Genomic DNA, 25,840 nt, shown 5'->3' with positions numbered 1-25,840 from the left:
GTACCTTAATAAGGACATCTGCCCTGCTATTTAACAATATGATACGCTGCTCACCCTTTTATAAAGATCAAAAATATAAAATCAATCCTCAAATTCCGTGTGAATTCAAAGGCTTGTAAGTTTTGTGTTTTCAGAAAACTCAGAGCTATAGTAAATCCACTTTTGCTGAGCTAACTGGTATGAAATACCCATATGTAAATTAGAGAAAGATGATACTTCTCAAGCCACATTCTCGCATATGGGGGCTCACCTTTCTTTCTCCTAAGAGGAAACAGGGTGACTGTCTACCATGGTGCTTGTTGGCTAGTAAGGATGTCAGTCTTAAGTTAAATAACTGCTGAAATACCGGTGCCCTGGGGACACTGCTATGAAGGAGGGCACAGGTGCTGTAAGTCAGCGTGATGAGCCAGGGTGTGTGGCGTAGCCCCAGGGGGCAAATAAGGCTGCCCCTATGATGTCAAAGCAGAGAAGTTAAGTCGGAACAAGACAAGACACTCAAAGAGGACAGGACATGAGCGTTCAGTGCATTACATGGACAAGCCTGATGGGAGATGCCTGCTGGGAACTATGGGCTTAGAATTGGCCCCGAGTATTAGGGGTGTTTTAACTGGTTCCCTTTCACGAACCTCCCACCACCATGCAAGACACACATGCACACGTGTGTGCACATTCACACACATACACATGCACAATTGATTTCTAATCTCTGTGTTGAAAAATAATTAAGATACATGCAGATGAGAACTGTAGTGGGATGGAGTCATGCTCAGGTGGGGAAGAGCTTAAAGTCTCTTTAAAAGAAAACCTTACCTCTGAGATTCAGATGAGGTGAGTCTGGAGAATAGCAGCTGAGGCTGCCCAGGGAAGAGTATCTAGACTGAGTCCCCCTGCCAATGGAAGAGAAGATGGGGTCACAGCTCAACACACTTAGGAGACTTCATAGACGCAGAACTTCAGATGCCTTTGGGTCCACTTCTGCTGATGTTTGAAGGAGGCTGCTGGAATGCATGTGAGTTCTGGAATCAGACCAATGTGTGTTCTAACCCCAGCTCCAGCATGATTTGCCAAATTAACTTCTCTGAGCTGTTTCATCATCTGTAAAATGAAATTAAGAATCTCTAGGCTGCAAGGAAGCTCATGCTCTGTTCCGGCCCCCAAGGCTGGACTCCTACCCCCATAAGCCACTGCTCTCTCCTGCCCTGCATGATAGAGGATTGTTTTGCCAAAAATTATTGGTTCTCTCTTGCTGGCAAAAAAAAAACCTTCAAAATTCAAAATGTTTAATTTGTGCTAATCTCATAAAAAATAGATTTTTAAAAACATTTATTTTCCATGCTGGTATAAATAAATCATCGAATAAATAAATTAGGGGGATGAAACAGCTCCACCTTACAGAATACCAGTTCATAAATGTAAAAGGAATGATGGAAATAGAAAATCACCCGTAGGCAAACTTCATGGTACTAAATGTCACAAGCAAGTACCATTGAAAGGACAATGAGAAATAGGATATTTGCATAACTTCAAAGTGTCTCCCCTACAAGGTACTTATTAAGTAAGCACACACAGGAAAATACAACTTTACAGTGAATAAACCTGGCAGACATATGTTAAACCACAAGTAATAAGACATATCAATGTCAGTGATATGATGCCCTGAGAAGGATGGCACATCGTTTCCATGGTATTCCTGCCAAAAAAGCATAACTTCAATCGAATCATGAGAAAACACCAAACAAAGTAAGGGTGTTTCTACAAAACAAATGACCAGTAATCTTCAAGAGTATCAAGGCATGAAGGACCAAAAAAAAAAAAATGAAAGCAAAGACAAAACACTGAGAAACCCTCAGAGATTAGAGACGGTTAAGAAAACATACCAACTTAACACGATGCAGAGCCCTAAATTGGATCATAGACTAAAATAAGAGCATTAGTGGAAAAACTGGTGAAATTCAAATAAGGTCTGTGGGGTAGTCAATCAATGTTGTATCCACATTACCTTTACTGAATCATTTAGCTTTGAAAGGAACTCATGGAGGCAATTTAAACAATGCAGACGAGTGTAAGGTAGAAATTCCTCTCCTGAAGTCCTACCTCTTACAGACAATCACTGTTAATGGTTTGGTGTTTTTTTAATCTTTATATAAAACAACAAAAATAAATACATGTATTTACATGTTTTATATACATGTACATAAATGGAATCCTAAAATATATATTGCTATATTCGCTCAATATATCTTGGACTATATAACTATTTTTTGTGGCTGTATAATATTCCATTATAAAGGTAAACAATTATTTATTTAATCAGTCTCAGATTTGTCTCCAGTTTTTCTCTATTATAAATGATACTGCTATAAAAACTTGTGTATGTGAGTGTGTGAGACATACCCTTATAATACGTAACATATTATCTATGTGTATAATAGAATCTTAGGAGGGTGGTTGAGTCAGAGTATAAGAAAAGTTCAAATTTTGATATTTCCACCAAGAGTGAAGGAAAATAATTATTTCCCCATATCCTAATAATAATCAGCATTTTTAAATTTTTTCAGTAAGTGGGCAAAACATGAATTATCAAATCTTGAGCCTATCTGAATGTCACTCCAAGGCCTCTCCTTATACGTAGAGGTACCTTGAGTGAAGTGCGGTCTCTCCACTTGATGACCAGGTCACTTGAGCTCTCTGTGGTAGCCAGTCTCAAGGAGGTCTCATGTCTACTGGTATTCATGTCCTTGTAGAGCTCCTCCATTATATCATGGTTGGTCTGTGTGACCAATAGAAAATGACAGAAGTGAGGCTATGTAGTTTCTGAGGCTAGTTCATAAAAAAGCACATGGCTTCCCCTTGCTGTCCCTTGGCTCATTAGCCTTGGGAAACAAACACATTAGACTGACCCTCAGGCCCGCTTCAGAGGCCCCACTAGGATTGCACGATGAACTGTGGCCTCCTGTCAATAGTCATGTGAGGGAGCCATCCTGAAAGCAGATTATCCAGCCCCAGTGTAGCATTCAGATTATTGCAGTCCAGGCCAAACATCTCAACCACAACCTCATGAAACCTTAAATTAGAAGCACCCCACCAAGCCACCCCCAGATTCCTGATGCACAGAAACTGCATAGGATAATAAATATTTGTTATTTTAAGCTACTAAATTCTGGGGTGATTTGTTATGCAGCAATAAATTACTAATTCACCCTCTGAGCCTCACTTTCCGCATATGTTAGACAGGAATGATCATAATAACAGTGCCCACTTCAGAGAGAAAGGAAATGAAAGCACCACCCACACACACCCTCCCTTCCCCCACCTGGCCCCTATGCACGAGTGTGTGTCCCCTTCTCTCATTGGGAGGCCCTTGTGCACAGGCTACCAGGCCTCATGAAACAGAGAGGCATGTCTTGAGTTGCAATGCCTTTGACCTTTTATTTAAAATGCATGTCAAACCAGCTTCTAATTCATCTCCAGACACATTATTCTGAGGATGAAGCAGGAGTGAAATTTGTTGCAATGTATTGCCTGCCCTTTTATTTGGTGAAATTACAGAAGCAGACAGTCCAGTTGCTCTGGTCCTCAGAGAGCCACCAGACCCCTCTGAGTGATCAGGGAGTGGCTGCCTAGGACTGTGGCCAGGCACGATCTAGTGCGGGGCGGCTGCAGAGAGAGTGCCTGCCCTAGTGTAAGCGCCAGGACTGGAAGCCACACCCTTGTGTCCGGCAATGTATACATACACATCCAAAAGGTAAACTCCTCCTCCTTTCCCATCTGCTGGGGGACTCCTGGTGGATGGACTGAGCCCAGTGGTGGGGGTAGTGGGCAGGGGGAAGCAGGAGCCATGCTCTCCAGGGGATACTGGCCTCCCAGCGTCCAAGGCCCCTGAATTCTGAGACCAGCCCCTGAGTCAGGGACATAGGACGACTGACTGCTCCTCTCCTCCTGAGCATCACTGGAGCATCCCTGGCAGCCCCAGCCCCTCCGGCTTCCCTCCCACAGGTCCAGTTCCACCCAAACTAGCGCTGCTCTCCACTCTGCCACCTGGTGACTGGAATCAGCAACTTCCACTTTCCCACAAGACAACCACTTCCCGTGGGATGGAGATGCCTCCCTCCACTACCTGTGTTTGCAACTGTTTTTCCCAGCCTGAAGGAGCGACCAGGTTCTTTCTGTTTAGTCCTCCAAGCCAAAGAACTTGGGTGGATTTCCAGGGAAGGAGTCAGAACGTTTTAAATAGACACCATTCTGAGTCTTATTCAAAATTATTTCAGCTTCAGCCCAGCTGCCAACCTGAGTCCAGATTGGGGACTTTGTCCTGCCTCCAGCCAAGCTCCCTACATCCCAAGGACACTTTTCCTGGAAGGGTAAGTGACCTCTGTCCCTGCCTCTGTTCCGTTCTCAATAACTATGTCCACAGCCATTAATACCAACAGTCTTTCTACCCACACCCAGGAGACTCTTGGCTGAAATTCTCTAAGTAGGCATCAAGATGGCCCAGGAAACCTCATTTCATCTGCATATAACAACAAACAGAAACAGTGGACCCCCCTCAAACTTGAAATCTGCAGTAATTAAGTCAAGCCACGGTGGAGAGAAGAGGGCCGTCCAACAAACACAACAGGAAGAAATGTGAACTCTAATGGGCGCTCCTCAGGTTGAGAATGGACCATAGCTTCAGAGCTGATGAGCTCTGAGACCATCTCCACAGGATGAAGGCGACTTTGGAGAACCATAGCTTCAGAGCTGATGAGCTCTGAGACCATCTCCACAGGATTATGGTGGCTTTGGAGAAAAGACAGAGTAGGGAGAAGGAATGACTGGAAAAAGGAGTGCTCCCTAATCACCTCTAAATACTGGTTCCTACCACAGAGGCCACAGCAGGCTTCAGAATACATAAGCCTAGAGTTTGAATTCTGATTCTGTCACTTATCTCAGTGACCTCGGGTGAGTCACTTCACTTCTCTGAGCCCTAGTTTCCTCCTCTAGTGAATGAGTGTGCAGACCTCTGCTCCATAGACTGTAGGGAGTAAGCAAAGTCAGGTATGTGAATGCACCTAGCAAGAAGCCACGTCCCAGGAAAGAGCCCACCTCTGCTGCCCTCCTGCCTTTACCCTATTTGATGTCAAGCAACACAGAAAAAGCATAATCAGGGAGAAAGGAACTTTAAATTTCCTTCTCCAGAACCAAGAAAACAAATGCTTGATTGTATGTATCACCCTTTCAGAAACTAAGTCAATTCAATGTACCAACGTGGTACATTGAGCACCAACGTGGCGTAAAGCCCTGTGGGAGACGGGTGAGAGACGTGTAGTCTCTATCCCCAAGGAGCTCACAGCTCACCAGTGGGGATAGAAGAAATTGCCATATTCCAAACAGGTGGGGGTAATAACAACAGGTAACATTTATGTAACACTTACTCTATTCTAGGATGAATATCCAATTAACACTAAAAGCCGTCCTTTAAGGTAGGTACTGATATCCTCACAACTTTGCATATGGGAAAGTTGAACAATAGAGAGATTAAGAGATGTGCCAGAGGTCACACAGATAAGAAATAGCAGAAATGAGATTTGAACCCAGGAAGTCAGCACTGACAATCCATAAACAACCACTCACTAAATAGCCATACCTGCCTGGCTATACCATCTACCTTTCTCCAAACACGCAGTGATCTGCCACACCTCTGAGCAGCCATTCATACCATTCCCTCTGCCTGCAAGTTCTCCATCCTGTCTGCCTGCCAAAAATCCTCATTCTATTTCTAAGAATATGTCCTGCGTGAAGCCTTCTGAACTCCATGACACATGGCACACACCTTTCTGGCACTTGTGACAGCGTTATAATTATCAGGTTGGTTCCCAGACCCCCAATTACACTGGGCAGGTACACCCGAGGGCAGGCACGAAGCTGTCCCAGTCCTAGTCCTAGGACCCATGAATGTTACCTTTTAGGGCATGAGGTGGGTTTCACTGCGTTCCTCACTTTATACAAGATGACACTGAGATACAGAGAGTGAGAGCCAGCCCTGGACATGGCCCATCCTCATCTGAAGAAGGAGGAAGGGACAGGTGTGGTGGGGGCAGGGTGTAGGAGGTGAAAAACATTCCAATGTAAGATGGAGAGCAGCATTCTCATCTGGGAAACTGGGATGCCGGCTCTCACTCAAAGCGTCCAGTGTGCGACCCTTGGCGATGGCGTCCCCTTCTGACCCCCAGCTTCTTCCATCGAAGCTCAGGGAGGCCAGGAGCGTGCCTAAGCTCACGTAAGCCATGAATGCTGGAATCAGGACCTAAATCCAAATTGACCAGCCCCCCTAGTGCCACCATTTCCACCCCACAGAGAACATGTCAAGGCTTAGCAAACCCTCCTGGTCCCCATGCACAGAAAGCCGTAGGACCCCAGTCATTCTGGAAGGTGAGGAAACTCTGCTCGGCTTCCAAGACCTGGGAAACAGTCATTCCTTCTGTCTTGACAATCGGTTTCAGCCCCGGGCAAGTCCACTATGGATTCAGTGTGACCGAGGAATGACAATAGAACGTTCTTGGGGTGAAAGGGTCATACCCAAGCTTATTCCCACAGTGGCAGGTCAGTCACTAGAATCCCATCCACTCAGAGCGAGTCTGCAGGCAGCAAGCCCATCTCTGCCTCTGGGCCTCTCTGCCTGCACAGCCATCCTCTGGGCCTCTGTCCTCTGCTCTGCTCTCCTGCAGCCCTGCAGCCATGCCACCGTGTTGCCCAGAGCACTGGGCAGAGCTCTTCATATAGTGTCAATAACAACGTATTGCCCACACGCGTGTAGTGAGGCAGCCGACCAGGGCCAGGTGAGAATCCTGGCCATAGGAACCTCCACTTTAACCACACCTTCCTTCCTTCATTCCTTGATCCAGTACCTTCTAGGTCAGCCATGCAGAAGCCTCTCTCTGTTGGACGCTGCAGCATCAGAACAGTGGCGGAGAACTGAGAGGCCACACCCTCGAGAAAGGCAAGGAGGGAAGAGCTGTGGGGCTCCTAGGGGGTGTGCCCAGCTGGGGATTCCCTGGGGGCCACTTCCCTGTGGTCCTCGGAACAACCCAGAGAGACGCAGATTTGTGATGTAGAACCATACTTGCCCTGCTGGAGTTTCCAGAACCACACAATATGCTTGATTGAAAGGCTCCTTTAGGAGCTTGATTCTTTTAACATTAGAGAATTAAATCAATAATGTCACCATTTCAGCTTCTCTGTGATTACGTCCTTTGTGTCCTCTCTATTTAGCAACAAACTCTGTAAAAATCACAACCTGTGTCATCTGTACCAAAGGAAACCAAGGGAAAGGGGAAAGGAAAGGAATTAACAGAAGGTGAGCACTTGCTCTGCACCAGGCCCTGCTCTAGGTGCGTTACAGCCATTGTCTTAGGTCATCCCCACCAGGACCCCAAAAGGAAGAAGGAAGATGTGGCTATAATCTGCATCTCATGAATTAGGAATCTGAAGCTCAGAGAGGTAAGGAGACTTCTCCAGGGTCAAACGACAGAGCAGAGCCTGCATTGGAACTCTCTGGCCTTTTGGAGCCCAAGCGCATCCTCCTCCATTGCTTTCTTGGTTGATTTCCTCCACTCAGAGCCCCCAGCCTAGTGACAGGCCCACTTGGCACCGAGGACCTTCCTCTGGCAGGCAGCTCCCCTGTTTTCAGGCACGGTTCGTGGCGTCCGTGGGAAGGCTCTTCCTGACCACCTGGCTGGGCCCCTCAAGTGGTGCTGGGCCTCCCAAACGGCCCCAGCGATAGGAGGAGAAACCCCAGATCTCCTGTCTACAGAGCGTCAGGACAACAGCCTGAGAAGCAGGGTTTTAATGTGCAGGGTCCCCGGTCTGGAACCAGGAGTGGGGTGGCTATGACAAGGCTTAAATCTTAGAAAAAATAAGTGGTGTCTTAGGACTGACTGACCAGCTGTACAACTGGAGGCTGTCAGATACATCTTGGCTACTCTCTAGCTGGGAGACTTTAGATGAGGCACTTTTCCTTTCTAAGGCAGAGTTTTCAATAAAATAAAACTAATACTATCTTCCACTGGGGTTAGAGTGCCTAAATTACAGGTTAAACAGAAAAGTGTCGGAAGTTTTTCCCACCTGGTGTCCACAGAAGGGGCCAACGTTGTAATACTCTATCGCGGGGCCACTGGCTGACATGGAAGAACAGAAGAGGAACTCAACAGGATTCTGGGTGCAGTGTTCTGGGTCCTCCCTGAAGATGTGTCCTTGAATTGCAGCTCAGTTGTGTGGCCGCAGATACCCAAACTTGAGAAATAATAACAACTTGCATCAATTAACTCGGAATACTTGAGGGAGGGACTCCGGCATGAGTAGTTTTTAAAGCTCCCGGGTGACCGCAGTGTTCCTCTAAGGTTAAGCAGCCACGGCTTCACACCATCCCCCAGGAGGTCTGCCTTAGAAAAGCAGGCTCCTTCCAGCACCTAGCTGAGCCCAGCCAGGCACAATGATGTGCTGCTCCACACTGACTGGGAAACCTAATTGCCTTAAGGTTCTGTGCAGAGCCAGCCGGGACTTAATCATTCCACTCACATCAAAATATTTACTCCAAATAGTCATTACCACCTGGAAGGGGCTTGCAGGTAGCTAGGGAAGAGGAGGTGGGGGAGGCAGCAGAGTTCAGCGCGCCCTGTAAGGCAGGCAGGCTGTTTGCAGAGGCTGCTCTCACCGTCATCCAATGTTCCACTCCTCCACCCCCTGAGAGATGACTTGAGTTAAGTGTTTGCACTTTAATGCTCCAAGGCCTGAATCATCCGATTCTGCCTGGCACAGGTGCTGGAGCTTGGAAACATACGGTAGGTGATTTGCATAAAGTGACTGATTTGCATGGAGTGGAAAATTTGCATGCAGTAAATAGCTAAGAGGAGGATAAAATCGTGGCCCAGAAATGGCCTAAAATAATGTGCTAATTTGTAGCCCCTGTGTAATCTGAATGCTTCTCTGAAAAGCAATTGTCTACCTTCAGAGAGAGCGACCCAGTTCCTGGCAATCAACAGCTCATGTCCTGAGAGTCTGGTGGGACTACAAATGATGGGACCCAAGGATGAGTGGGACCATTGGTGTCCCACAGACACTTACACACCACCACACTCTCCCAGCTCAGTACTGTCCATGCACTTGGTTCATCCCCAGAGGCAGCTCCCAAGAGGTGCTTCTCCACCAGGCTGTGAGCTCCCTGGGGGCAGGAGATTTATCCAATTCAGCTCTACACCCCAGCATCCAGCACAGGGTAGGGCACTGTTCCAGTAGGGAATGTTTTCAGCTGCAGGTAAGAGAAATCCCAACTAACAATGACTTAAACCATAAGAATATTAACTGTTTATGTAACAAATCCATCAGCAGATTGGAGGAGGGTGACCCGGCAGTATCATCAAGAACATCCCCTCCTGGAATCCGTCCATGCTCCCAGCCTCAAGATGGCTCTCGTATTCGGGTGGCTGTCCCAGCAACAAGCTATCACATCCTCCTCACCCTCCTAAGGCAATGCACAAGGCAAGAGGGCTCGCAGCTAAAGGGCTGCTCAATCTTACCAGGGAGGAAGAGTTTCCCAGAATTCCCAGCTGACATCACTTTGACCTCATTGCCAGAGCTGCCCCACTTCTAGACTGATCATTATCAAAAGGGAAGAGAACTGGAGCCAGGCACATTGCCACCTGAACAAAATCAAGATTCTGTTGGCAGGGGAAAATCAGAGAAAGGGTGTTGGGTAGAAAAACAACAATATCTACCAAGGACAATAAATGTCTGTTCATGAAGAGACGGAGCAGCTGCTCATGAAACCTAAGTGGGGTCTTCTCTCCTGCTAAGCCCCAATCCAAATACTGGGACCTTATCGCTACATGACACAGGAACTCAATTCAGTAAGAAGGAAGGAAAGCATGTGGGAATGAGTTCCATTACTTACCAACCAGCAGCATGGGAGTCAGAGAACAGGGGAGAGGCAGCAGCAGGAATTAAATCAGAAAACTGAGAGTTTGTTTTGGCATGAAGAGTGTTGCCATTACCATGGTAATAGTGATAATGTAGAAAAATAACGTTTTTAAAGCACTTACTATATGGCAAGCACTTCTTCTAAACTATCAGTTATCTTTTTAAGTTTTTTTAATTGTCTTAAATTTTTCTAGACTTTCATAGATTTCCTTTCAGACTGCAAAAGCAATTCTGGTCACTGCAACATGCTGATTAATACAGAGGTGTATAAATGAATAGCCAACATCCCTCTCCCCATCAAAATAACCAGTGTGGACGGTTGGGCAGACCATTATGTTTTCACATATGTGAAATACCCTCTCTGCTTTGAGGCTCACGCCTCTAAGGTTGGGTTGTCTTTAGCCCTCATGCCAGGATCTTAAGACAATGCAACTTTCTTGCAGAAGACGCCTCCAACCCTCCAGGTCCTTCTTGACTTTAACATTTACCCTTGTTCCTTTCTCACTGCATTCCTCATTCCCATGATAACTCTTCTTTACATGACTGAGACTCCTTGGCTCCTGGGCCCCTCCTGCCTTTCTCCGAATCATTATTACCAAATCACCACCTCATCTTCTTCCCTCTTCAGCTGGACCCTTGGAACATCCCTTCCCCCACTCTTGCTAATGCTTCAACATCCACCCCTCTGTTCTTCTACCCAACAGGTTGCCAAACTTCAGTCAACTCAGTTATCATCTTTTTCCACTCATCTGGCCAGACAGCCAAGTGAAACTGAAGGAAACAATACATCCCTTAGCTTGGTGCCCCCAACATCACTGGGGCCACTGGCATTGCCCTAGCTGACAGGGCATGTAAGATTGGGGACATGCACATTCCCAACACCCTCCCAAGGTTGGGCCCTGAAATGATAACACAAACAATTTTTGGAGAACTACAACACTTAAATAATTTACTTAAACTAGAGCAGACTCAGGATTACTCCTATCCTGTGTCTCTCACTCATTGATTCCACTATGTTTTTATAAAGGAGAGGGAAAGTAGGTGGAGTTCCTACAGGAATTCTGGTTTACTTTGTGTATAATTCTCTTCCAATTTATTTTGCTTCATAGTAAATGAAGAGTTACTCATAGGCTAATCTCTGGCTAGACAGGTCACAGATTTATTATTATTAATCAAACTCAAATGTTGCTGGGCCACTTTTCCAGTCTCAGGACAGTGTCACATCAGAAAAAATATGGTTCTGATTCTCAAGGCATTGAAAGGCAAATGAATCTTTCCTGAAGTTTTCCTGGAGAGAGGGAGGTGGGCATTCTATCCACGTTGTTCAGCAAAGCTTCTTAAAATTCCCTATTTTCCTGTTCAAGGTGGATAGAGTATTTGCATATGTGACTGAATTAATGCTCACCACACCATTTCCTGTTCCTAGACAAAAGAAAACTATTTCTCAGGCTCCTTTGGTTTTAGTGAATGGAATGTGAACAGATGTGACGTGTGTCACTTCCAACCCCATGTAAGTAAGAGCTGGCTTGCCTCTTAGTTTCTTTTCCTGCTGCAGGAACCTTGGCCGTCACATGCTGAGATGGTACTACCTCAGAGAGTGTGGATCCCTGAAACAGGGAGGAGGGCACCCACAGCCTCCATCAGAATTTGTGGGAACAAAAAATAAACTTCTGTCCTGTTAAAACACTCAGATTTGAGAATTTGATTTGTTACAGTAGCATAATTTATCTTATCGTGATTAATCCAGCTATGGATGCAGATTCTCATGGATCCTGGGGAAAGAAACTAGAACTCTTTCTAATATCAAGAAGTCTCGAGTCCCAGAAGACTTAGCTTCTCATTACCCTTTGCAGACTCCACAGTGCTCAGCAGTTAGTTTTAATCCAGTCTCCTCTGCCTCTCTGTATCTCTGTTTCCCCATATATTCAATGAGAATAATAACAGTGCCTGCTTTCTAGGGATGCTGTGAGGACTAAAGAGATAAGACCTAGCAATTTTACTTTTAGGAATTCATTCTACAGATAAACTCACACCTGTATTTTTACAAAAAAATACATAGAAGGAGTTTTGCTGCCCTGTTTTCTGTAGGAGCAAAGAGCTGGGAACAACCTAAATTCCCCTCAAAAAGAAAGCGGTTTAATTATATATATGACACATTGTTACAAGTAAAAAAACAAGGAGCAGAACCAACTGTATGAAATGTAACCCTCTGTTGTTTTTTGAAGGATATGCCCATGTGCATATCCATGTAAATGGATATACAAGAAACAATGTTTGCTTCTAAGGACGGAAACAGAGATTAGGGTAGGAGGGGAACTTAGATGTTACTGCATATCTTCTGTACTATTTTAATTTTACATTTATCATTTTTAATAAAATAAGTGATATGGTGAATAAAGTGCTTAGCCAGTGAGTGTTAAATATTATTGTTGATGATGATGTTATTGTAATGGATTAATACTGATTTCCTTTGGCTAACATGACAGGTCAGGGGTTCCTGCCTCTGGCTTCCTTGATAGGCCTGTCTTCTACCTTCTTACCTTCTCCCCTTTTCTCTCAGGGGAATGAGAAACAGGAAACTATAGAGACCAAATTCCTATTTGGGGTCTTCCCTAGAAGGAGCAATTCTACCTGGACATGTCTGCACACCAACACAGCCCTTGGCTACCTCTCAGGAAGGGTGTGAGGCTCAGTCAGAGGTACTGGGAATATTGCAGGATTACTCGAGCAGGTGGAATCCTGTTGCCACACTCCAGGAGGGCTCTTAGAGAAATGCTAGTTCTTGAATAGTAGCCCCAACTCCAGAGTTTGTAGGCGATGGTGACTGCCATCACCACTGAGGTATGTTCTGCCACCTGGGACTGGCACAAGGAGGGGAGACTGAGTAAGAACATTCCCTCCCTAATGTGGCCACCCTGCCACATTTAGATCTCCATTCTAGAGTCACCTTCCCAGAAAAGCCTTCCCTGATTGCCCAATGAAACAGCATCCCTCTGTCGTAATACTCACTTCTTGCTCAAGTCTTATTTGTGTGTTAATCTGACTTTTGATCCATCCCTCCCTCTAAAATTTAAGCTCTTTGCATATTGGTTCACCACAGTCTCCCCAGTACCTTGAAAAATGCCTAGCCCATGGTTGGTAACTATGATGGTTCATTTTATGGGTCAACTTGGATGGGCCAGGGGGTGCCAGACCTTTGGTCAAATACTATTGTGGGCGTGTCTGTGAGGGAGTTTCTGGATGAGAGTAACAGTTGAATCAGTAGGCTGAGTAAAGCAGATTGCCCTCCCCAGTGTGGGTGGGCCTCACCCAATCAGTTGAAGGCCTGAATACAGCAAAATGTTCGCCCTCCACCAAGAGAGAATATTTTATTGCCTTACTCTTTGAACTGAGACATTGATGTTTTTCCTGCCTTCAGACTCAAACTGAAACACCAACTGTTCCTAAGTCTCCAGCCAGCACCCTTCAGGCTGGCACTATACCAACTGGCTCTCCTGATTCTTAGGCCTTCCCGTATGGTCTGGGACTACCCCATCAGCTCTCCTATGTCTCCAGCTTGCCCACTCACCCCACAAATCTTAGGGCTCTCAACCTCTATAATCGTGTGAGCCAATTCCTTATAATTAATTAATTAGCTAATTAACTCATCTCTCATATTGGTTCTGTTTCTACGGCAAAATCTGATACTACAGTGTTCAATAAATGCTAGTGAAATGAATGAATGAATGAATGAATGAACAAGCTACTTCATTTCCTCTATATAAGGATATTACATATCCTCTATATAAGGCAGTCTATGTTAGCCAAGCTCAAAACAACAATGTAGACCCCACTGGGGTTGCCTGGAGCCACCCCCAGGAAGCTGCATGCACTTTCAGGTGTCTGGGCAAAGCACAAAGGATGGTTCCCCTCACTTTCCCTGCCCAACACCCCCCCACCCCAGTGAAAGGAAGACTGGCTCTTGGTCAGAGCCTGGGCCTAAATTCCTTCATCTAAACTCTCCCCTCTCCACTCCTCTTCTCCTTCAGGAACAGCACCCCTGGCCTGCCAGCACTTCCCACCATGACTGGATGGCCCACAGGACTATGGTGTAGTTTTCCCAAAGCAACCTTGTGCACGATAATGATGGCTTACCAGCCATGGAGTCGGCTAGACCTGGATCTGAGAGCCAGCTCAGCCAGTATGTCGATGAAACATCAAAAGCTCTCCTGTAAAGTTTACCCTTTCATATTTTTGCTTGAACGTTAGTCCCAAGGTTACAAAAACACAAGTCTGACCCACCTTGTTGAGCTGCCATCTCTCATGCAGCTATTTGTCACAAACCATCCCCATGCAGTGTCCTTATGCAGTGTCCCTCCCAGTGACATGCAGTGACTCACACAGCATCCCCACGTTATCCCTATGCAGTGCCCCCACTCAGTGTTGTTCCCAGAGTCCCTTTTCTAACTTACTTAAAAATGAATAATAACTACTTTCTCTTTTTATTGCTACACAGTCATGACAAAGATTCTCTCCTTGGCTAAGCTCTAGCCAGGCCCATGTGAGACCTGTCCCCCAGCCTCTGTGAGACAGGAAGGGCAAACTGAAACGGGTTTCACATGGACCAACCCCCTTTCTGCTTTTTGTAAGTTTCACTTTCCTGCCTCTACTGAACCCTGCTCCCCCCACCTCCCTAGTCCCTCATTCTCCCCTTAAAAGGCCCAGTCACCTCTGCACAAATCAAAGTGGAGTTCAGTTCACACTGGACTCTTCTCCCTATTGCAAGTTATTACTGATTAAAATCTATCCTTACCACTTTAACTAGTGTCCAGATTTGTTTAGATTTGATACCAGGCACCAAGCTAAGCATTTCCATTACAGTATCTCATTTGATCCTCACCAGAACCCCTATGAGATGGGGTCAATTATTACAGATTGGGAAACAGAGGTTTAGAGCAATCACGTGCTAAAGATCACAGCGCTTGTGTGCAGAGGAGCCTCCATTCCTGTCCGCCACATACTTCCTACCATGGCCATGTTGCAGAAAAGAAAGGAATCATTTGAATCAGAGAACAACATTCTAATCCCAAAGGCTATATGGCTGCAGGTTCAAAGCAGAGATCGGAGCTGTCCACAGGTGTGGGAGCCACCGGCACATTATCCATTAGCAGGAGGAGACGATGCTGGCGTGAGGTTTGCAGTGAGCCAAGTTCTGGGCTTCAGTAGCCAAATCCCATTTCCCTGAAATCACTGCCAAATCTCCTCTGCCTCTCAAGTCATCAATTGTGACCCTGGCACCCAGCCATGGAAGTGATTTTACGGCACTTGGGACTTTTGTGTGAAAACAGATTTAGGCAGCAGGACAGATGAAAGGCTCCCCACCCTCCTGCTATTACCTGGAAGGAATCGGCTTTGCTTCTTTTTTGTGAGATTAGAAATACATTCCCAAGCTCCTGTGAAATCCACCGGGCAAAGAGTGGGCAAGTCCGGTCTCTGCTCTAAAGAGAATCACAGCCCTGTGGCAGATTTGACTGTCTAAAAACAGTTGAGAGAGAAGCCCTGTACAGTACTTGGAATCTGAAGGCTCAGGTGTGAGTCTTGGATATATCACATGATCCTTCTGGGTCTGTTTCCATACCTTAAAAATGGTAGTACTGTCTCCAGCAGCATCTCCCTTAACTGTTGGTGTGTCCATGCTCCATGGAAACGATAGTGGTCAGTCCAAGGTTAAGAGTGTCCTTCTTAACCCAGCAGTCCTTTCACAAGCCAAACAGAACATAATTGTTGAAGGACAGTGTCTTGCCTGAGGGTTTCAGCCCCAGGCAGGTTCACTCTGGATTCCATGAGACCAAAAAATGACAACGGAACGTTCTTGGGGTAAAAGAGTTCACATCCAGCTTTATTCTCGTGGTGGCAGGTCAAGTGGTAGAATCTCGTCCACCTCAGGGCAAGTCTGCCTACAGCAAGCTCGTCTCGGCCCCCGGGCCACTCCGTAGCCTCGCAGCCCTGCAGCCCTGGGCAGAGCTCTTTATACAGAATCACAGAATCACTAATAATTTACTATCCACACATGTACAAGCCTGTGCCTTCACACATCACACATGCGCAGTGGGCAAGCAGACCATGATCAGGTGAGAATCCTGGCCATGGAGAATTTCCATTTTCTCTACAGCCAGCCAGCTAGCTCCCCAAAAAACAGCAATGTGCTGTCTTGAAAGCTCAATTTTTTCAATAGTTTAATTTCTATGCATTTTAACATTGGAGAATAATTTCAAGTTTGGAAGATTCATTATTTTTAATGCAAATTGGCTTTTACTGGGAAAGAACTAAATCAGAGTTCTGGGGTGGGGCCTCCAAGCTTAATGACACATTTGCATATCAATGGCCTCTCACTTCATTTGTTGCCTTGGCCACCCTCCGAGCTTAGATGGCTCAAGACATAATGGAAAGATGGGAAAAATGCTGGTCCTTCTTCCTTTTCAAAAAGTTTAAATATAGGAACAGCTTTGAAATAAAAATTGCCCCATGGGCTTTTGAAGTCAGACTGAGCAGATAAAATAGATAATATTTTATCAAACTTAGCAAGACTGTAAGAGAGTGTGGAATGAATTCTTTTGGAGTTGCATGGACATATATGCCCTTTGGAATTCTCATCAGGCCTCCAAGAAGCCAATCACGCATCCCCAGATATTTATTGAGCACTTCCTGAGTGCCAGGCCCTGTATACTACATGCTGGGCTACCAAGGAGAGGAAGACAGATGAGGTCATTGTTCTGGGGAGCTTGGCAGCAGGGGAGATGGATTGTAAGGAAACACTGAACAAACTACAGAAATATAATCTGTAGTAAGGGCTAAGAGGAAAAAAATAGAGTGTTCTAAGGTTGTATAGCAGGGACCCACCCTTAGGAAAGGGTAGGTGTGAAGGGAAAACACACATGAGGAGAACATGTGCGTACGTCCTGGAGAGCAGGAGAGTTTGGGGCTTGAAAGACTGAAAGGGAGACAGTGTGACTGCAAGCAGAGATCAGGGGGAAGAATGGTGCCTAAGGATGATTTAGGTAAAGGCCAGTGGCCTTAGTACTTTCAAAAGAATACTGAGAATCCACTGAAGGATTCTAGGAGGGACGATGGTGCAATGAGAAGACACGATGGCTGCTCTACGGAGAGCAGATTCCAAAGGGAACCTGTGTGGAAGCCTGAAGACCAGTCAGGAGGCTGCAGCAGATAGTGGTTTAGACTAAGCTGGTGGCAGAGATGATGGAGCAGTGGGTGGATCTGACAGCTGTGCAGGTGGTCACAATGGCAGGTGCTGGCGGTGGACTGGCTATAGGAGGGGGAAGAGAAGCAAGCATCCTGGATCACACCCAGGTTTCTAGCCCACAGAACTGAGCGGTGGGCGGTGCCATTCTTGGAGATGGGACAGCAGAGGAGGGTACCTGGGGAGCCAGCTGGTGTGGAGACTCGGGAGTTCAGGGCTGAACAGGTTGAGTGTGAAGGACCTTTGAGACAGCTTTGAGATTAAAACCAGAACTGGGTTTGGGGCAGTAATCTGGGCTGGAGATGGAATGTGAGAGCCCCCTGAGCCTTGGGTTGGCCTTGGATGAGATGGCGTCAGAAGAGTGAGGAGACAAGAGGAGCTTCAGGCACCTCCAACTCCTGCTCTGTGAACCGTCCCCAGCACACACTTTGGCCCTTGCCCCACGCGTTTCTTCCACATGCCAGGTGTTGCATATTTGTACCTTCCTGATAATACACTCTGTCCCTTTTCCAGTCCAAACTTTTCACCAACACATCAGCCACGTAGTTTGTATTCTTCCCAAGGATATATAATCTGAATCGAAGCACTAAGAAACAATCAGACAACTCCAGATCATGGGGCAACATACAAGACAAGTAGCCTGGCCCCCTTCAGATGTATCAATGCCATGAAAGACAAAATAATAAAGTAAAATAAATCGTGGAGACAGTTCTGGAAACTAGTTTAAAGCAAATGCCATGTGTGATCCTTGAATAGATCATTAACTCTAAAGGAAACATTATAAAGGGTATTTGGTGGACAATTGAGGAAACAAATATAGTACATTAGAGAATATTTATTGTATCTATGCTAAAATTTTTAGGAGTGATCATGATATTAGGATTATGTGGGAGAATATCCTGGTTCTGTGGAAGTCTGTGCTGAAGTGTTCAGGGATGCTGAAAGTCTGCAACTTTCAACTGGTTAGGAAAAAAATATTTAATATACATAGAGAAAGAAATAAAATGCTGGTATATGTTAGCAAATTGGAGGCTCTAAGTGAAGGTTGTATGAGTATTCATTATACTACTCTTGCAAATTTTCTTTAAGTTTTAAAATTCATAAGGTACATAGTTAGGGAAGTTGCAATGACTTCTGATACAACTATTCAGTCAGGCCAAGCTTCACAAGTTAAAGGTGCCACGTTCCATGAGACTGCCTTCTCCTCAGACACTGGCCACAAGTTTGGGGGTCCTCGAGCCACTCTCACACCCGACCAGCTGGCTACAAACTCAGGAGTTCCCCCTAATCTTCCCCACCACCCCAATTCAGTAATTCACCAGAATGACTCACAGAACTCAAGAAAATGCTATAGTTACAATTAGAGATTCACATAGCCAAAGGATGCAAGTCAGAACCAGCCAGAGGGAGAAACACACAGGGTGAAGTCTGGGAGGGTCCCAAACACAAAACTTCCAATGTTCTTGCCCCCTGATGTTAGCACAAGTCACCCTCTCAGCACTGATGTGTGACAATACACAAAGTATTGCCAACCAGGGAAGTCCACCCAAGCTTTGGTGTCCAGAGTTTTATTGCAGTTTCATTAGCCAGGATTGATTAAATCATTGGCCACACCCTCCTCTCCTCAATAGAGGTCAGGCTGAATATCACATGACTCACAGCCCATACCTCTATTCACACTATTGGTCTTTCTCACACGGCCAGTCCACAGTCTGAGACACCTTATTAGCATAAACTCTCAGGGCCCCCCATGAATAACAGACACTCCTACTAGTTGGGAAATTCCAAGGGTGTAGATGTTATCTTTCAGAAAATAAGAACAAAGACCAACCACATTCTTTATTACACAACAATTAAAAATATTTTTTAAAACAAAAATCATTTTTTAATCCCATCAAGAACCAGAGTAAGTAGGCCTAGAGCATTTGAATCAAAAACAACCAGACTACAGGGACATTGTCTCCACCGCAGGCATCTTCCAACAGCAGCACCATCTGTTTGCATCCTGAGCGTAAAGAGACCACTTAGATGGCTCAACAGTCCCCATTTTAAAGGCATTAGGATAAGTCATTTCATGTTTCTGCATAGGGTCAGCTGCAAACAATAATAACATAGTTGTACAGGAGTGAGGAATGGAAGAAAACAATTTACATTTCTCACCCAATACTTCCCAATTCAATTTAATATGCCAAATTCTTATGGTAATCACAGCCTGTGCTATACTGATTAAATCAGATCCTTCTAACTCTCCAACTCAAACAGGGAAGATTCCATGAGCAGTGTGAAAAATCACTGTATAATTGTAAATTAGAACTGTAATCAGCCCTCTGGCCCCTGGGCCTTCTTCCTCACCAGTCTCTGAACCAAAACATCATATTGTGAATGTCACTGCAGTAGAAGAGCTCCAAGGCACAGGACAGAGAGAACTGCCTTATTCAGGCCTCATGGAGTACAGAAGGAACAAATGCTCATGAAAAATGACAAGAGGAATCTTTTTATCCAGCAAAATGGAGGCTCTAGAAACACCAGTATTCTTTCTGTAACTAGTTTGTTTTTAAATATGAAAGTGATATATATTGTACCTGGCAGAAAAGGATAGCAGCATGAGAAGTGAGGCAGAAACCTCCTCCCAAAAATACATATAACATAAAAATACAGCAAATACAACTAATGCAGAAAAATCAACCAGAAAGAAGGCTGCAGCAGATGGCCTACATCTGGGGAAAAGAGAAGACCTCATAGAAAAGGGTAAAGTAGCAAGACCACGATCCAGAAGGACACAAACCCTTCCCCCACCCCAGACCATTGGTGGGAGGAAGAGAAACGGAGCTGGGAGGGAGTAGAAGCCCAGGACTGCTAAACACCCACCCCTGGAGATCTGCTCCAGGAGCACCAACCCGCATTACATGGTGCACTGGAAATTAGTTGGGTTGGAAAGCAAAGACAGGAAGAATATTTGGAGAGACTGAGATTCCAGCCACTTATAGAGAATAGTTACTCCCAACCAGCTGCTCCAGGACAAAAGAAAGGCAGGCACTTTGAAAGACTTCCCAATACTGAGAAGGGCACTAAAGGGGCAAGGATTACACAGAGCCTGCTGATCAGGTGAAAGGACAGGTGGACAAAATTGTCCCAGACCACTCAGCCCAGCAGGTTGGGAACTTTCAGGAGCTTCAGGCTCTCCATCCCCATGAGGCTGGCGATGTGTGCTGAGGCCCTGCACTGCAGTATGCAGCCTGCCACTCCTTCCTCCTGGACGGCACTGGTTCTCAAATTGCTGCCCCTACCATCACACCATGCCAGCCAGAGGATGGCTCCACCTATGGCAGCTACAAGGGCATAATGCAGAGGCTCCTCCCTGCACATTGGCCCACTGGCCATGGCAGTGGAGGCAGACACTGCAGCCAGGAATCAGAAAAGAGCTTTTTCCTCCCAGCAGGCACCGGTGCCATGTGCCAACAACCCCAACCATTGCTCAAGGTGCAGAGTAGAGTTCCTGTGCACTAGAGGGTGCTGCCTACACAAAGTTACTATTCCATAGTAATCATTAGAAATATGAAATAGCAAAAGAAATTGTGCAACCCAAAAATCCCTCAAACACCAGAAAGAGGGCTAAGTGAAACTGAAATCACCAATCTTCTTGATAAAGATTTCAAAATAAACATCATAAACATATTCACAGAGCTACAAAAAAATATTCCATATCTCAGGGAGGACTTCAAGAAAGAGACAGAAACTTTGAAAAATACAGTATCTGAAATGAAACATACATTGGAGGGATTCAAAAGCAGATTAGATGAGGTAGAGGAGATGGTAAACAAAATAGAAATTAGAGAACAAGAATACAAAGAAGCTGAGGCACAAAGAGAAAAAAGGATCTCTAGGAATGAAAGAATACTGAGACCTGTGTGACCAATCCAAACGGAACAATATTCACATTAAAGGGGTACCAGAAGAAGAAAAAGAGAGAAAAATGGATAGAAAGTGTCTTTGATGAAATAATTGCTGAAAACTTCCCCAAGCTGGGGAAGAAAATAGTTTCTCAGGCCATGGAAGTCCACAAATATCCCAACACAAGGGACCCTAGGAAGACAACACCAAAACACATAATAATTAAAATGGCAAAGATCCAGGACAAGGACAGAGTATTAAAAGCAGCTAGAGAGAGAAAAAAAGATCACATACAAAGGAAAACCCATCAGGCTATCATCAGACTTCTCAACAGAAACCTTGCAGACCAGAAGGGAGTGGCATGATATATTTAATGCAATGAAACAGAAGGGCCTGGCACCAAAAATACTTGACCTGGCAAGATTATTATTTAAATTTGAAGCAGGGATTAAACAATTTCCAGATAAGCAAAAGTTGAGGGACTTTACCTCCCACAAACTGTTTCTAAAGTGTATATGAAAGGGACTGCTATATTTGTAAGTGCTCCTAAGGCTAAACAGCTATCACCAGAGAAAATAAAAACACAGTAAAGGAAGTAGACCAATTAATTACTAAGCAAATGCAAAATTAAAACAACTACCCACAAAGTCAGTCAAGGGATTCACAAAGAGTATAGAATATGACACCTAACATATAAAGAGAGGAGAAGGAAGAAAAAGAAGGGCGGAAAAAAAGAATCTTCAGATTGTGTTTACAATAGCATAATAAGTGAGTTAAGGTAGACTGCTAGATACTAAAGAAGCTTCCCTTGAACCTTTGGTAACCACAAATCTAAAGCCTGCAGTGACAATAAATACATATCTATCACTAATTATCCTAAATGCAAATGGACTGAATGCACCAATCAAAAGACATAGAGTTACAGAATGAATAAAGAAGCAAGACCCATCTATATGTTGCCTACAAGAGACTCACTTCAAACCCAAAGACATACATAGACTAAAAGAGAAGGGATGGAAAAAGATACTTCATGCAAATAATAGGGAGAAAAAAATCAGGAGTTGCAACACTTGTATCAGATGAAATAGACTTCAAAACAAAGAAAGTAACAAGAGAAGAAGAAGGACATTACATAATGATAAAGGGGTCAGTCCAACAAGAGGATATAACCATTATAAATATCTATGCACCCAACTTAGGAGCACTGAAACATATTAAACAAATACTAACAGAATTAAGGGGGAAATAGAATGCAATGAATTCATTTTAGGAGACTTTAACATACCACTCACTCCAAAAGACAGATCAACCAGACAGAAAATAAGTAAGGAGACAGAGGCACTGAACAACACATTTAGAACAGATGGACTTAACAGACATCTACAGAACATTCCACCCAAAAGTAGCAGGATACACATTCTTCTCCAGTGCACATGGAACATTTTCCAGACTAGAGCACATACCAGGCACAAATAGAGCCTCAGTAAATTCAGAAGGATTGAAATTGCACCAACCAGCTCTCAGACAACAATGGTATAAAACTAGAAATAAATTATGCAAAGAAAATAAAAAAACTCACAAACACATAGAGGCTTAACAACATGCTCCTAAATAATCAATAGATCAATGGCCAAATAAAAACAGCAATCAAGCAATATATGGAGACAAATGAAAACAACAACTCAACACCCCAAAATCTGTGGGACACAGTGAAGGCCATTTTAAGAGGGGAGTATACTGCAATACAGGCTTACCTCAAGAAAGAACAATCCCAAGTGAACAGTCTAAACTCACAATTAATGAAACTAGAAAAAGAAGAACAAATGAGGCTGAAAGTCAGTAGAAGGAGGGATAAAGATCAGAGCATAAATTTTAAAAATTTGAGAAGAATAAAACAATAGAAAGAATTGATGAAAACAGGAGCTCGTTCTTTGAGAAAATTAACAAAATAGATAAACCCCTAGCCAGACTTATCAAGAAAAAAAAGAGAGTCTACACACATAAAAAGAATCAGAAACAAGAAAGGAAAAATCACTATGGATACCACAGAAATACAAATAATATTAACAATATTATGAAAAATTATATGCTAACATATTGGATAACCTAGAAGAAATGGACAACTTTCTAGAAAAATACAACCTTCCAAGGCTGACCCAGAAAGAAACAGAAAATCTAAACAGACCAATTACCAGCAATGAAATTGTATTGGTAATCAAAAAACTACCTAAGAACAAAACCCCTGTACAGATGGCTTCACCACTGAATTTTATCAAACATTTAGAGAAGACCTAATACCCATTCTTAAAGTTTTCTAAAAAGTAGAAGAGTAGGGAATACTTCCAAACTCATTCTACGAGGCCATCATCACTTTAATACCAAAACCAGGCAAAGACACCACAAAAAAGAGAATTACAGACCAATATCCCTGAAGAACATAGATGCAAAAATACTCAACAAAATATTAGCAAACTGAATTCAAAAATACATCAAAAAGATCATCCGTCATGGGCATCCTTGTCTTGTTCCCAATCTTAGAGGAAAAGCTTTTAGTTTTTTACTGTTAAGTATGATGTTGGCTGTGGGTTTCTTGTATATGGCCTTTATCATGTTGAGGTACTTGCCCTGTATACCCATTTTGTTGGGAGTTTTTTTTATCATGAGTAGATGTTGAATTTGGTCAAATGCTTTTTCAGCATCTATGGAGATGATTGTGTGATTTTTGTCCTTCTTTTTGGTGATGGAGTGTATGATGTTGATGGATTTTCTAATATTGTACCATCCTTGTATCCCTGGAATAAATCCCACCTGATCATGATGGATGATGAATCAGAACAGATTCCAGACATGGTATTGGGGAGGACCCACCGACTGACTAGCAGTCTTAATATACAACAAAAAAGAGGTTCCTTACCCCAGACTCTCAGCTCCACTCCCCAGAGGTAACCACTGTTAATCCTTAGGACTTGTTCCAGAAATGTTTTATGCATCTGTCAGCCTATCTGTGTGCTTATACAGCCCTTGTTTTATATATCCCTGGTTTTGAAAACACACAGTGGTCTGTAGCTTACTTTTTCCTTTCAATCGTGTATCTTACACATCTTTCTACTTCTGCAGCTTCAATTTTGTGAAGCTTGGGCAATGCTACTCAAAGTGTGGTCTGTGCACCTGTGCTCACCCAGAAACTGAGTGCTCTGGTCTGAGAACAGATAAGCTTGAACGAACACATAAACCAACTATGTCTGTAAACATGGGGTATGATAATGACAATAGCCACCATGTATTGAGAGCTTCTTTATGCATAGCTAAGAGCTTTACATAAATTATTTCATTTAATCCTCACAATGATGGTGCCATGAGGTAGGCCTTACTATTTTCTTCAATTTGAAAATGATAAAACCTTTGACACAGAGAGCTTAATTAGCCTACTGCAGGTTATCCAGCCAATAAGCAGAAGAATCAGGATTCAAAGCCAGGCTCAACCCATCCAAAGCCAGCACTCCTAACTATTACGCCAGGGTCCCTCAAGCTGGACTCCATGAATGACAGGCATCAGGATTACCTGGGGAGTGTTTGAAATGTGCAAATCCCCAGGCTCCACAAAAGACCTATTGACTCCAAATATTTAAAAGTGGAGCCCAGAATCTGTACTTCTACCAAGCTCCCCAAACGATTCGTACACTCACGGAAGTCTCCTTCTGTGAAGCATTTACCTGCTGTTTGAACTGCCTGTCATTTGTCTTCATTCACATTGGGATTCACACTCTTCCCTGAGGATAAAGACAGCCTGAACTGCTTGTCTGAAATAAAGTAGCCTCTTGGGCCTTAACCTGGACCTATTGAAGGATTTCCAGGGAAGAGGACTGGCTATCTGTTTATCTAACGAGGTCCCCAAGCAAGTCTTATCTTCAGAGAAGATGGACAAGCACTGTTCTGCTCTTTCTGGCTGCACATATCCTAAGCACTACCTTGGGCCCTATGCAGGTTCAAGCACTTAATCATTCTAAGCTCCATTTTCCTCTTCAGCAAAATATGGTGATCTGACAGAGCTGTTGTAAGGATTAGATATTATGTCAATTAGGAGTAGATTTACCTGCATACAATATAAACTAAGGAACAATGGTTTAAACAAAAGGGTTTATTTTTCTCTCAGGTTAAAGTATGTAGCTAGGCAATCTAGAGCAGGTATGAGCTCTCTAATCATTAGGGACACAGAATCTTGCTGTCTACCTGACTGCTCGTTCATTATTAACATATTGCCTCTTGACACAAAATGACTGCTAAGGTTACAGCCATTTTGTCTATAGTCCTGGCAGAGGGAAGGGAAGAAGGGATGCACCTCTCAGCCAAGTCAGATCCCCTTAAGGAGCATTTCCAGTAGGTCCTCATAACATTTTTGCTATATTGCATAATCAGAAGTCATGCTGTATAGTCACAGAGCCACACCTAGTTGCAAGGCAGGCTGAGAACTAAAATCTTTTAGTTCAGCATCAGGTCTTTGCCATCCCAAATAAGTCAGGCTTCTATTACTTAAAAAGAAAAGACAATAAACATTAGTGTGGCAGCCACAAAAATGTGCTTCCACAGACTACCTACTGCAAGGAGTTGAGGACATCAGTTGCTGTGCTTTGAAATCTACTGGCCATGCTTCCCATGTGCTACACCCCACCAATGACTGAGTTTGGCGGAGGAAAGAGTCAGGCCCAGTCCTAAGAGACAAGGGACTCCTTCCTTGGCTAACTTTGGCTCCAGGACTCC

The 25,840-nt window shown here is 44.2% G+C and overlaps 1 long non-coding RNA gene across 1 annotated transcript; it reads right to left on the bottom strand.

The window, feature by feature from the left end:
- Nucleotides 1-2,523: 2,523 nt before the first annotated feature.
- LOC118920828 (uncharacterized) lies at nt 2,524-18,934 on the bottom strand. Its single transcript, XR_005028089.1, has 2 exons — nt 18,550-18,934; nt 2,524-2,770 (listed from the first exon to the last, which is right to left on the bottom strand). It is a non-coding gene; the product is annotated as an uncharacterized LOC118920828 (long non-coding RNA).
- Nucleotides 18,935-25,840: the final 6,906 nt, after the last annotated feature.

This window comes from Manis pentadactyla, chromosome 5, assembly GCF_030020395.1.
Source record: "Manis pentadactyla isolate mManPen7 chromosome 5, mManPen7.hap1, whole genome shotgun sequence".
Lineage (NCBI taxonomy): Eukaryota > Metazoa > Chordata > Mammalia > Pholidota > Manidae > Manis > Manis pentadactyla.
Note: the sequence above shows the minus strand (reverse complement) of the source record. Positions and strands in the feature narration are given on the sequence as shown.